This window comes from Mesocricetus auratus, unplaced genomic scaffold, assembly GCF_017639785.1.
Source record: "Mesocricetus auratus isolate SY011 unplaced genomic scaffold, BCM_Maur_2.0 Super-Scaffold_100003, whole genome shotgun sequence".
Taxonomy (NCBI): domain Eukaryota; kingdom Metazoa; phylum Chordata; class Mammalia; order Rodentia; family Cricetidae; genus Mesocricetus; species Mesocricetus auratus.
In genome coordinates, this window is record NW_024429188.1 from 77342974 (window position 1) to 77356317 (window position 13344).

Below are 13344 nucleotides of genomic sequence, written 5' to 3' on the forward strand. Positions count from 1 at the left end.
TGGAATGTCACGTGGACCTTTTCTGACCTATCCTGTGACAGTTTCATCGACTTCTCTTCATTCCACTCCACATTCAGTCTGTGTGCTCAGAATATCATCACTTCATTGAAGTTATCACATTATCTTTGGTTTTTGAGCTACTATCCCATCTTTCACAAATACCCTTCTTGCCCTAAGTAGCTGCTATTCTTCTTTTAGACCTCTTTCCTTATTACCCCCTTCCACTACTTATTATGACTCTATTTTAATCCTATGTAACAGCTTGTAGTTATTCTACTTTGCTACTTTTTAAACTATTTATTTTTCCTTCCATTACTAAACCATAGGCTACTTCAGGAAAAGGATTTAGTTTACATTGGAAAGATAAACCCTGGAATAATGAGTTTGATTTATATCATGTCAGATACCTACAAGAACCAATAATTTTTTTATAATTACAAGCTATATCTTATTTTATTATGTAAGCATACATTGAAATCCTTTGAAATTTAATGTAACATTGTTTTATTAATTGTCATATATTTATGCTTATTCTGTCTGGACTGCATTTTCACTCTTTGAAATTTAGACTTTCTTGGAAATTTGAAGTCCGTTCTAAATAACTGTCTTCAGTGAACTTATCTGTTCATGACCCAGCGAGTTTTCCACAGTTATACATAATTGAGGTTTTTTCCTTTCATGAAAATGTATCAGGAATTACAGAATTTAAGGGTTAGGAAACACTATTATAGGCCCTGTTTTCAGTGATTCTCAACTCATTTAAGAAATCTATAAATAAACATATTCTCAGGCCAAACTCTAGAACTATAATACAGTACAATTTGAAGTCAGTATTCCTAAAATTTTCTTCAGTAATTTCAGGAAAGCAACCTCCCCCCAAGACTGCGTATTTAGTGTATTATGGCTTCAAACTCATGAGCATCCTGCCTCAGTCTGTCATGTTCTTGGGTTATAGTATTTTGACATCACACCTACTTAGCAACCAGTTGTGAGGACTCTTAATGTGGTCCAGTCTTGTCCTCCCATGGTCACTTACTCTCTATATTGTAGTAGGTTCTCCTCCTGTGGCATTTCTAACCACTGATAGTTGTCTCAGTTAACAAAACAATACCAAGCATGAATTCCTTCCAACTGAGAGGATCTTAAGTTCAATTAGGAGTTGTTGGTTACCCACAAGATAAAATCGCTACTTTTGCACCACTGGGGATATTCTCAGGCTAGTCATTGTTGTGGTTCACAGGCTTTATAGGTGGGTAGGACTACCAATTGCTCCCTCCCCCTCCCAGGCTGTATATCACCTTTTGATGCCATGTGAACCAGTCCTCAGGGAAAGTGTTTCCAGGTCAGCTTCAGATCAATTTTTCCATGCCCTGTGTTCAAAGTGTGTGGTATCTTCAGCTATAGTATCTTTCCTTCAAGTTCTGTAAGGTAACCAAAGGCAGTGGTAATAGCCTATACTGTTTTGGGAGACTCCTGTATTCCTCCTAATGTTTCCAAGACATGATAGGAGAAATACACCCATGAAATCTCAATAGTATGATTGCCTAAACAAGAATGACATAATGTCAACAGCAGTTGACTTGCTAGCATGGACAAGTGAAATTCCACAAAGTCTCAACCCTAGATTAAGAGTTCCAGGTGGTCAGTAGCTGCTGAGAGAGAGAGAATCTGCTCCTTCAGGGAAGAGTTCTTGCTTAAGTTGTCCAATTCCAAGTGTTCAGCTCTGAACTCCTGTACATAAGAACAAAGCTAAATTAACTTAGTAATATATAAAAATGTGTGTGTGTGTGATGTGTAGATTCACTTCTCGTGAATGGATTTCCCAAAAAATTGTCTCCCAAAGCAAATCCAAACAAACAATAAAGAGCTACAATGATTAAAGCAGTTTGTGATTCCTGAAACATTAGCTGTGAGTGATACAGCAACTTGTAATTTTGAAAATATTTGTAGGTCCTAAAGTAGATTGAGCTCCATCTTGTAGGCAATGTGTCATTACACGAGAAAATACTCTCTTTGAGACAAGTTCGTACAGTGTAGATCACCATTTATTTCATACCGGCCACAGACTCACTATCCTCCTGCCCCAGCCTCCTCAGTGCTGATGCTACAGGCCTGTGGCATCATAATTGGTTCTCAAATTTTTGCTTATGAAATGCTAATTCTGGGGTCAATGAGATGACTGTGGGTAAAAGCACTAGCCATAAAAGTCGATTGACTTCATTTCAGCCCCACAGAGAAAGAGGAAGCAAAGAACGGACTTCTAAAATCTGTACTCTGACCTCTACAAGTGTGCACTCCCCCCCACTCCTACACACACACACTCACAGACACACATTCACATACACACACTCATACACATACATACTCACATACACACACACACACTCATATACATACACATATCACACACACTGCACAAATGATAAAGAAAAGAAAAAAGTATTTCTGGAAGGCATGTGAAGAATGGAATAGATTAAAAACTGGAAAAGAAACCAAAGGAGTTGATTATAGCTGTGTGGTGAGCTGAGAAATTTTAAGTAGTAAAATCATTGAGATGGGTTTGCTGTTTAGATATGGGAAGAGTGAAAGCAGATTGGGAGCAAAAATGCCATGTTGGCTTCTAATGTGGAGATTACAGATGATGTCAGTAATTGGGGTGGTGGTATAAGAAAAAGAATAGGAATTTCATTTTGAACATGTTAACTCTATGTGCCTGTGCGAACTTCTCAGCTTTGAAATAAAAAATATGCCCAGGTATTAGACTGGGGTGTTATTAGGATGCAGCAAAAAATGGAAATAGTGACAATGGAGGGGACTACAGAAGAGCATTTGGGAAATGGAATGAGCCAAGGTTGAGGGAAGAATCCTGGTTAACACCCACAGTTTAGGGAATGATTGATGGGAAAGAAGATGTTACAAAGGACAAAGTAAAAATATTAAGGTGTACAGTGGACTAGGAAACCAAAAAAATGTCATGGAAACCAAACAAAAAGGGAAAAGGAAAGCGTCAAATGACATGGAAAGGTTTTGTAAAATAGAAAAGCATGTTTAATGATTTGTTAAAATGCAAATAACACAATGTCTTAGTTACTTTTCTATTGCCATTACCAAGGCAACTTATATATGAAGCAGTTTATTTGGGCTTGCTTATAGTTTCAGAGGGTTAGAGTTCATGGCAGGGAGCATGGCAGCAGGTAGGCAGGCATGGTGCTGGAGCAGTAGTTAAGAACTTACATTCTGAACCACAGTCAGGAGGCAGAGAAACAGAACTAGCTTGGAATGGCATGAACTTTGGAAACCTCAAAGCCAATCCCCTGTGACATACCTATTGTGACAAGGCCATATCTCCCAATCTTTCCCAAACAGTTCCACCAGCTGGGAAGCAAGCATTCAAATGGGGGCCACTCTCATTTAAACAACCACACACAGCATTGTACTTCTTTTTTCTTGTCTCATCACTAGATGAAGCTACTAAGCTTCATTAAAAAGAAATCAAATTTCAAATTTGTTGAATACTGACTCCCTTAAACAGAGAATCTTAGAATTTTTATTCTGTTGACATGTATTTATTGACCAGATGCTAGACACTGTTCAAGGGCCATCCCTAAGCAGGACAGACAGGATACACACATTGTAGAGCTTATCATTGAGATTTAATGTAGCATACTGCTTAGGGGCCAGGGTCTAAGTCCTGGAACTATCACCAACTCAGCTATGTGACTGAGAATAAAGTACTTAATGTTTCAGTCTTCATTTCTCCATCTACAAATTGGGTCAATTAAGGATTATTTTCAGTATGTTATTATGAAGAGTAAAAGAGTTAATGTATGTGAAGTGCTCAGAACACTGCCAAATATACAACGAAGCTTAATAAATATTAGTTCTTATTTGAGTATGAGGGGGAGGTGGGGGAAATCAATAAATAAGAAAATACCATTTTGGGGCTGGAGAGATGGCTCAGAGGTTAAGAGCACTGGCTGCTCTTCCAGAGGTCCTGAGTTCAATTCCCAGCAACCACATGGTGGCTCACAATCATCTGTAATGAGATCTGGTGCCCTCTTCTGGCCTGCAGGTGTACATGGAGGCAGAGTATTGTATACATAATAAATAAATAAAATCTTTAAAAAAAAAGAAAATACCATTTGGGATAGGTACAAGAGAAATAATTAAAATAGCTAGATTTTAAAGCACATAAAGCAAATTAATGTGGCTACTTTAGTTTGAGACAATAATGTCTAGGTTTCATTTTGAATAAAAAGAATCACTCATAAGGATTCTTTTACAGTGTTTTCTTCAGACTGAACAATCTGATCCACATTCTCATTCTGAGAGTAAAGTTTTATTGTTTGTGTGTTGCTATGGTTACCTTTGCAGTAACAGAAGAGCCGAGTACTTGGCCCACAAAGCCTGAAATATTTCCATATGCAGACAACAGAAAAAGCTTTGGCTATCTGTACTCTAGGCTGAGGGAACAGTAACTGCCGAGGCCATAAAACATGAACCAATGTTGAGTGCTCAAACAACAAAAGAAATACTGAAATGGAGAAGAGCAATAACAATGTGTCTGACTTCAAGCCAACTTTTACTTCTATGGGCCATTGCCTTGCAAATACCCCCTTCCTCCTTCCCCTTCTACTTTTTGTTAGACAGGGTCTCACTATGGAGCTCTTTCTGGCCTTCAACTTGCTGTGTAGATTAGGCTAGCCTCTGATGGGAGAATTCCCACTGAGCTGCACCTGGTTTGACTCCAAAGTGCTAGCACCTAGCCTTAAATCCACCTTTTGTTTAGCAGTTACCTTTTGTTTCTCTTGTTACCCTCCATGTGAATCTTGCCTGAGAGTTTCTTAAAGGTGCAAAGCCTATGCAGAACTTGGTTGGGAAAAATCCAGAACGCTTTAATCGACAATTTGCATTTGGCATTGTCCCTTTGGAAACTTCATCAAAATGTTTGGAGGATATGGAAATCAACTTGCTAAAGTGTAAATTGGAGAACAATAAATAAGTCCGGCCATCTCAGTCCTGGGTTGAGTCCATAGAGATGAATCTACCTAGTAGCTGAAAAAGGCTAAAATCATCCTTGAGGTTCCTCTACACTTCTTTCCTAGATCCACGTGAGTGAACACTCACACCCAAAATACAAGGTTCTGTAGACTGAAGTTTTTGTCCTGTCTTGTCCTGCAGCCGTTCAGTCCCAAATAAACACATACAGCTTATTATAAACTGTTTGACCTATTTCTCAGGCTTAATACTAACAAACTCTTACAACTTAAATTAAACCATAATTCTTATCTATGTTTAGCCACATGGCTTGGTACCTTTTCTCAGTAAGGCATTCTCATCTTGCTTCCTCTGTGTCTGCCTGGCAACCAAATCTTTGCCTTTTCTCTTCCCAGAATTCTTCCAGTCTGCCTGCCCTGCCTATACTTCCTGACTGACTAGCGGCAATCAGTGATTTATTAAGCCAATATGAGTGGCAAATCTTTACAGTGAACAAGAGCATTATTCCACACCAAGCCTCAAACTCACAGGTATCTACCTGCCCTTGCCTTTCATGTACTGGGATTGAAGACAGGTACTACCAAAATTTTTGTCATACCCTTCCCTTATAATAGCTGTTCATCTCTAGTCTTTTAGTTTGTAACACTTTCCCCTGTTTTGTGTATTCTCAAGGATAACCTACAGTGTGCCATTGATATCTGTGTGTAATCATGTGTATATGCATGTTCATGTGTGTTCAGGTGTATATATACATGTGTACACATGTATCCATGTGGTGGCTACAGTGATCCAAACTTTAGGTGCTAGTTCTCATGGACCACCCACCTTATTTCTTTGAGCCAGGGTCTCGTTAGAACCTTTGACTCCTAATTAGGCCTGACTGACCGGCTAGTGAATCCCCAGGGATCCACCTGTGTCTATCTCTCCAGTACTAGGATTAGAAGCATGTGCCACTTTGTTCAGATTCTATGTATATTCAGGGATCAAATTCAAGGCATCATACTTGCATGACAAGCATCTTACCAAGTGAACTATCTCCATAGTCCCTTCATCAATCTTTTCCAGATTGTCAGTAATAATTCTATGAGGCAATACCATTTGAACTAATTTAAAGCAATAGTGTTCACTCCTGTGGGACCATGGCCACTCTTATAAAAGAAAATATTTCAGAGATTTAGTCCATTATCGTCATGGCAGCATGGCAGACACACTGCTGGAGAAGCAGCTGGGAATCTACATCTTGATCTGAGACCACAAAGCAGGCACCAACAGTGACACCCTTCCTCCAGCAAATCCACACTTCCTAAATAGTGCTACTCCCTATGTGCCAAGCATTCAGACACATGAGTCTATGGGAGCCATTCCTATTCAAACCACCACATAGGTTTATATTAACAGGATGCACTGTCGTCCCCAATTGTTGCTGTATTTTAAAGATTTATTTATTTTATGTATATTGATGTTTTGTTTGCATGTAGACCTGCAGACCAGAAAATGGTATTGGATCCCATAGAAGGCTGTGAGTTGCCATATTCGTGCTGGGAATTGAACTCAGGACCTCTGGAAGAGCAACTAGTGCTCTTAACCACTGAGCCATATCTCCAGCCCCCATCATCTTATTTTAAAGTTGCATCCTGAACTACTTCATTTCACAAGTGAATCTTTTGATTAGGATTTATTGCTATGAATCTAAATCTGACATTGATCGAGTCAGCTGTTTTGCCAGGAGCCTTGGCTACTTTTCATAAGACAGTGATATTAGAAACTAAAGCCTTACACACACACACACACACACACACACACACACACACACACACAGTTCATCCAAATATCTATGACAGTGCTTCCAAAAATGTTATTTTTAATATTGTAGGGCATTGTAAGATATTGTTTTACTGTGGTGTTAGAGCTGGAATCCAGTGCCTTACACTCGCTAAACAAGCATTCTACTATGAGCGACATATCCAGTCCACTGTGAGATGTTAATAAATGGATGGACCATAAATGTTTCATGGTCAAACATGTTGGGGGAAATGTTAAACAAAGTACAAATAGATTTTATTTCTGGCAGAACTTCTTAGAGTCTTAATATGCTAATGTGTGTTGTGAGTCTCTGAGAGAGACTGTAGTGTTTTGTACATATCTTTGATCAAATCCCCCTTTTCTCATAACACCAGTTAATATCTTAAGGGACACTAAAGTTTATAGAGCCAGTTTAAGAATTAGAATTTAGGTGGTTAAGGCTCTGAGTCATCCAGCTGACCTGCCATCATGAACTTGTTATGACATCCATGGCCTCCCACTAGATCTCCTACAACTGTGAATGACCAACATCTCCCAAAAGGAAAGTCCAGAAGGTTGTTGGGTTTTTATTCTTATTTACTGAAACCCTAAAGTGGTCCCCCTGCCATATGGCTGATGTCTGTGCCCTCTTATCCAAGCAAATCTGTGTGGTTCTGTTGCTGTTCATGTCATGTATCTTATTCTTACTCACTCTGTGCTCTGCTCCTCTGGTCCTTCCTATGATGGATGCCTAAAGTGAGGGGGGTGATATTGGAGATTTTTCTTAGTTCTTCAGACTGATGAAGGTGGGTTATGACTATACTAGTTCTGCCAAGAGAGCCAATCCATACTCTCATTATGTATTGAAAGTTAGGGTAAATCTAGGTCAGGTTGCAAAGGTCATCTCTTACCCATACTTTTTCATCAGTTTACTTATATTATGTGGCAAAACTTAGCATTTACTGCGATCTAGGTACTGTTTGGTGTGTTAGAGATACACCAGTGATGGAGATAGGCAAAACGCCTACTCTCATGGAATGCATATTTGTGTTTGTGCACGGATATGTGAATGCATAAAATAAACACATGTGATTTTTTATCTGATGATAAGTTTCCAAAAGAAAAGGACCAAGGTACTACATTAGAAGATTATGAAGATAAAGAGAAGGGGCTGCTTTAGATAGAGTGGTCAGAAAGGATTATCTGATGCGGTGCTATATAATCTGAGAGAAGCTATCGGGCAGCCATGTGGAATGTGGAAGGAAAAAACACTGAAGAAGAAAGAAAAGAGCACATGGAGTTCTTGGGGGGGTGTTTAAGAGCAGTGTGTAGCTCCAGAGGTGTCAGAAGGCCATTGTGTTTAGATTGTCATGGGCAAGGATGAGAGTTGGATAAAAGGAACTTGGAGAGTTTGGCAGAGAACGGCTTTATTAGTCAGGGTTCTCTAGAGTCACAAAACTTATGGAATGAATCTCTCTGTCTCCTATCCCCCCTCTATCTATCTATTATCATCATCTATCTGTCTATGTGGGAATTTACTGGAATAATTGATAGACTGCTGTTCAACAATGGCTAGCCGTGAATGGAAAGGCCAAGAATCTAGTAGTTGCTCAGCCTCATGAGGTTGGGTGTCTCAGTTGGTCTTCTGTGTATGCTGGAATCCTGAAGAAGTAGGCTGCAAAGCCAGTGAAAGAATGGGTGTGCTGACAAGTCAAGGGGAAGCAGGTGAAGGATGAACAACGCCTTCTTTCTTCCATTGTCCTTATACAGGCTTCCAGCAGAAGGTGTGGTCCAGATTAAAAGTGTGCCTTCCCGCCACAAGATCTGGATTAAAGGTATATGTCATCCCACCTCAAGATGCAGATCAAAGGCCTGTTGTCTTCCTGCCTCAAGATATAGATCACAAGTGTGCCCTCCATTTCTGGATTGTAGTTCATTCCAGATATAGTCAAACTGACAACCAAGAATAGCCATCACAACAACTAATTCCAGGTCTTGCATACTTATGCAAGTTGAAATTTCTTTTAATAGCAATGAGAGGAGTTTTAAGCACGGAATGAGGCTTTAAATGATAAGATTTCCATTTTGAAAGGATCACTGGTCAGAGTTATTAATGTAAGTAGAAGTGAGAAAATGAAAATCTGACTCGATTATAAGTTAGATGTTGGGCAATGGGGCATGAAAAGTGTCAAGGATGTCAAACCAGTCTGATTTAAGTAGTTGAATGATGCCACTAAACTAAATGAAGAGGAATAGAATGTAAGAATTCTTTTTTGGTCACAATGTTAGTATTGTCTATGAGGCATCCAGGTAGAGATGCAAAATACTCAGAAGAATATGCAAGCTTGGACCCAAGGGAGAGGTCTGAGCTAAAAACAGGGATCTGGACGTTTACGGATCACACTGGAAATCATAGGACTGGAGGATGTCCCATAGGAGTGAGTATATATGGAAAGGGGAGCCAAGGCCTGAGCTCTAGGGTATACAGTCTTCAGGAGCAATAAAACAGAGGAAGAAACAACAGAACCTAAGGAACAGGTAGTGAGATGGTAGGAAAACCATGAAAGGTGTGATGTTGTGGAAGCCAGACAGTAAGTAACTGACACTGCTGATTGGGAAGGGCCTGGCCAGCAGTAAGGGTTAGGCTTGGACCTGATGGCACATTAAAACTTCAGGAACAATGCAATGCAGATAGCAAACATACATGTTTACTATAGCAATTCAGAAAAGTTATAAAAGCAGCAGCAGAGTAGAAATAAAATAATACAATGCACCAGGTACATGCTACTTCTCCACATTAGGAACATAATTATTTTGAACCACTCTTTCTCAAGCAGCCCATGGAGCCAGTTCACCACTAGAGTTTTAGAACAGTGTCCTATTGATGAGACTATGCCAAAAGTGCTTTTCTTCTCACCATCCTGTTAAGAGCTGCTTGGTTAGAAAAGCCTTTGGTCAACCTCTGGATTTCAGACAAATAGCTGCTTCTTTTGAGAGCAGTATAAGGTCCCCTTCTGCAGAAGCAATGATGCTCTTGTACAACAAATCACCCTTCTGTGATTTTTTTCCCTTCTGGAACAGACTGGCCTCTGTGCTGTTCTCTGAAGAAAGTATCAGGAGCCACTCCCTCCCCCTTACATTCTCAGCTGGAAAAAAATAGCCCATGAGCTGTCCCTTTCATACTGCGGGCATGTGGTGTGGTAAGTCTACTTCAGATTAATTCGATTAAACACCTCCAGCTGCATCTGTCAGACATCGTTTTTTTATGAGCCAGATTTATTTTGTTAATAGGATCAACATATGTTATGTGCAAAGGTAACCATTAAATAATTATAAACAAATAATTTCATCACACACTCCCAGCCGGTTTTGCATCTCCTGCCAGATACAAAACATTTACTTTAATAAATTTACAGTGAGCAATTTGCATTAAACCGTTGAAAGTGGGGATATTTTCAAAGCAGCTGCTTATGTGATGTGATTAGCAAAATCTCCCCATCCCCCATTCCCACCCACATAAGCTATTAGTCATTCCTTTGAATTAATACATTGAAGGCCTCTGTTAAAATTAAAATATTATCTCCTAATAGAGAGACAAATGAAGCTATTAACATTTAGCTTGAGTTAGTTGATTGAATTCCTTAATCACTTAGCAAGGTCTTTTGTGAAAGGGACCCAGCAGCTGTTAAGTTTTGAGGAGGGAAAGGAAAGGTCCAGAATATTCCCTTGGGAGGAAAACAGGGTTAGGGAGTTCTGTACAGAGCTCTGGTAAGTCAGCGACTCTTTCTGTAGCACTGGAAACTCAGGTGCAGAGGAGATTGCTCAAATGCAAAGGATGGAATCATTTCTAAGTGGTGAGAAAAGTCATTAAAAGCAAGTCCCCTTTACTGTCAGTTCCACCAAGAGTTAGCAAGCTTTATTCAGGTACACCCATAATGCAAATGGTCATTCCTTTACATTTTAACAATGTCTCCATTGCTCGGTGGGGATCTTGCCAAGTAAGACTGAAGAACAATTCACAGGGCTCAACCAATTTCTCTCTTCAATTCGCGACTCAACTTGGGTTTTTTTGTAGATATACTTTTCCTGTCTTGATTTAAACTATTCAAAGAGTGTTGTGCCCAAATTCTGAACCCTCAAATCACCAAGAGACCCATTTTGATGCAAAAGTAAAGAGTCTTTTATTGTAGCTGTTTAATAGTTTTTTAACGAGCTAACCCCATTAGCTCAGACCTTTCATCCACCCACCAAGCAGTTGGCTAGAGAAAGACCCCAAGGAACCATGAGGCAGGGATTTTAAAGGGCAGCATAAGGGGAGTGTCTAGGGGTTCGCAACAGTCTCAGAATTGGTGCACTTTCAGGCTTGGATGACCTGTCCTGTGTTGATTGGTCAACTGGTTGTTATGGCCCATAGGCCCTCCCAGGGCAGTAGCTATGCTCTGCATGTCATTGTTGTGCACTTGTCTGTAAAGCACACCCAGAACCATAAAGCACAGCCCCACCAGCTAACTTTTGATTGGCTCCTTGCCACGAGGAGGGCATCTGACCTCCTAGTGACCAGGACAGGAGGGGCAAGGTCAGATGAGCACATGTTAGTCTGTCATGCTTCTAAAAAGGGGGGGGGCTGATCCCTTCAAGAGCATTCTTTTTTTGATTTTAGAGATAGGGTTTTACTGTGTAACAGCTCTGGCTGTCCTGGAACTTGCTCAGTAGACTAAATTGGCCTTGAACTCACAGAGATCCGCCTGCCTCTGCCTCTCAAGTGCTGGAATTAAAGATGTGGGCCGCCATGTTCTGCTCGAAACACACACTTTCTTTTTTCTGAGACGAGGTTTCTCTGTGTAGCTTTGGAGACTGTCCTGGCACTTTCTCTGTAGACCAGGCTAGTCTCAAGCTCACAGAGATCCGCCTGCCTCTGCCTCCCGAGTGCTGGGATTAAAAGCGTGCACCACCAACATCCAGCTCAAAACTAAGTCTTAATGCAGAATATCCAGTTATCAAAAATCTCCATAAATACTAAGGTTGGCTCTAGGTTTATATTGTGTACAGGGTGTTACTAGACTCTTCTATACATGTGCTGATTCACATATGTTTTGCTTACACAAATGGGATGGTCTATACTTGTTCAGTATACTTCCTCTTTCTTTTTAATTTTTATCTTGTTTTCTGTGGTTGAATATACATAACACACAATTTACCACTTTAACCACTTTTGGGTGTACAATTAGTTGCATTAATTGCTTCCATGAAACAAATTATTTCTAGAAAAGTTTCAAGAATCCCACACAGAAACCATGTGTGTTTTAAACAACCCATTCCCTCATGGCCCTGGCCCCTAGTAACTTTCATTCTACTTTCTATCTCTATGACCTTTAGTCTTTAAAATTATTTCTAAAAAGTCAATCATTCCCACCTGAGTGGTCAGTAGTTCCACCCAGAGCCAGGATGTCATCTGGGTTCAAGTTGCTGCCTTAGGTCATATCTGGGTCTGTGGTCCAGCTACAACTGGGGTCTGTGTAGGTGTCTATGGCCTGTTTCACCCCATGAGACCCTAGGAACCATGTGCAATGAAATCAGAGGGCCATGCTGAGCCGGCCATGCCCTTCACTGGCCCTGGGAAGGCTGGCCTTGCCTTTCATTGAACACTACAGTAAGAGTGCTGGCCTCCGTAAACTGGAGAGTTGGCCCCCAACCTTTACCACAGGCCAGGGTGAACCGACCCTGAGGGCATGCATGTAGCTGACTCTACCCCTTTGTATATTCTAGATATTAAGCCTTTATCATATATGATTTTCAAGTATTTTCTCCCATTCGAAACTGTGTTGATTGTGCACTCTACTGTGTAGGTGTTAGGTGCTATGGAGTTGTCTGTGCTTTGGGTATGACACATTAACAGCTCTCAGCCCTGTACTTCCCTTAAGGTAGCGTGGTTGGGTTTTTCCCCTTCATTTCCAGCCCAGTTCTCTAGCACAGGGTTTAACAGTGCTGTTGGCTGACTGCTATTGGTTCCCTGACAAGACACACCCAGCTACCGTTTTTGGTTTTTGTTTTTTTTTTTTTTGGATTTGTTCCCAAGCACAGTAATAGGAAGCTCATGTGAGAAAGGCTGTTTTCTGATTGCTTCCCTCTTCTCTCTTTTTGAGTGGCGCTCAAAGCAGTATCCTCTGGGGCAGCTTCCTCCTCTCATCCACCTTAAGAGGGGCAGTGGTCTTTGAGCCAGTAAGTCAATATAGGCAGGTTGACTCCAGACCAATGGGAACCTCCTGGGTTCCAAATGGACCAATCTTCTTACTAGGGACTTAGAATTCTTGGAATGGCTAGCATCTGCCTCATTGACCTCCTGTTAATGACCATCTTGTCTTGTTGGTCAAGTATATCTGAAGGTGCAAAAGAAACCTCACCCCCACCCCATACACTTTCAGTGGCTTTAATCTACCCGAACAACTTGTGGCCAAGGCCAATAGAACACAGCCATTCTCCCTTTGTAAAAAGAGAAAGGGGTTGGGTTTCCTTCAATTGTCCACCCTTCTCTATCTCCTCCACTATTTTTGTTTTACTCTCTAG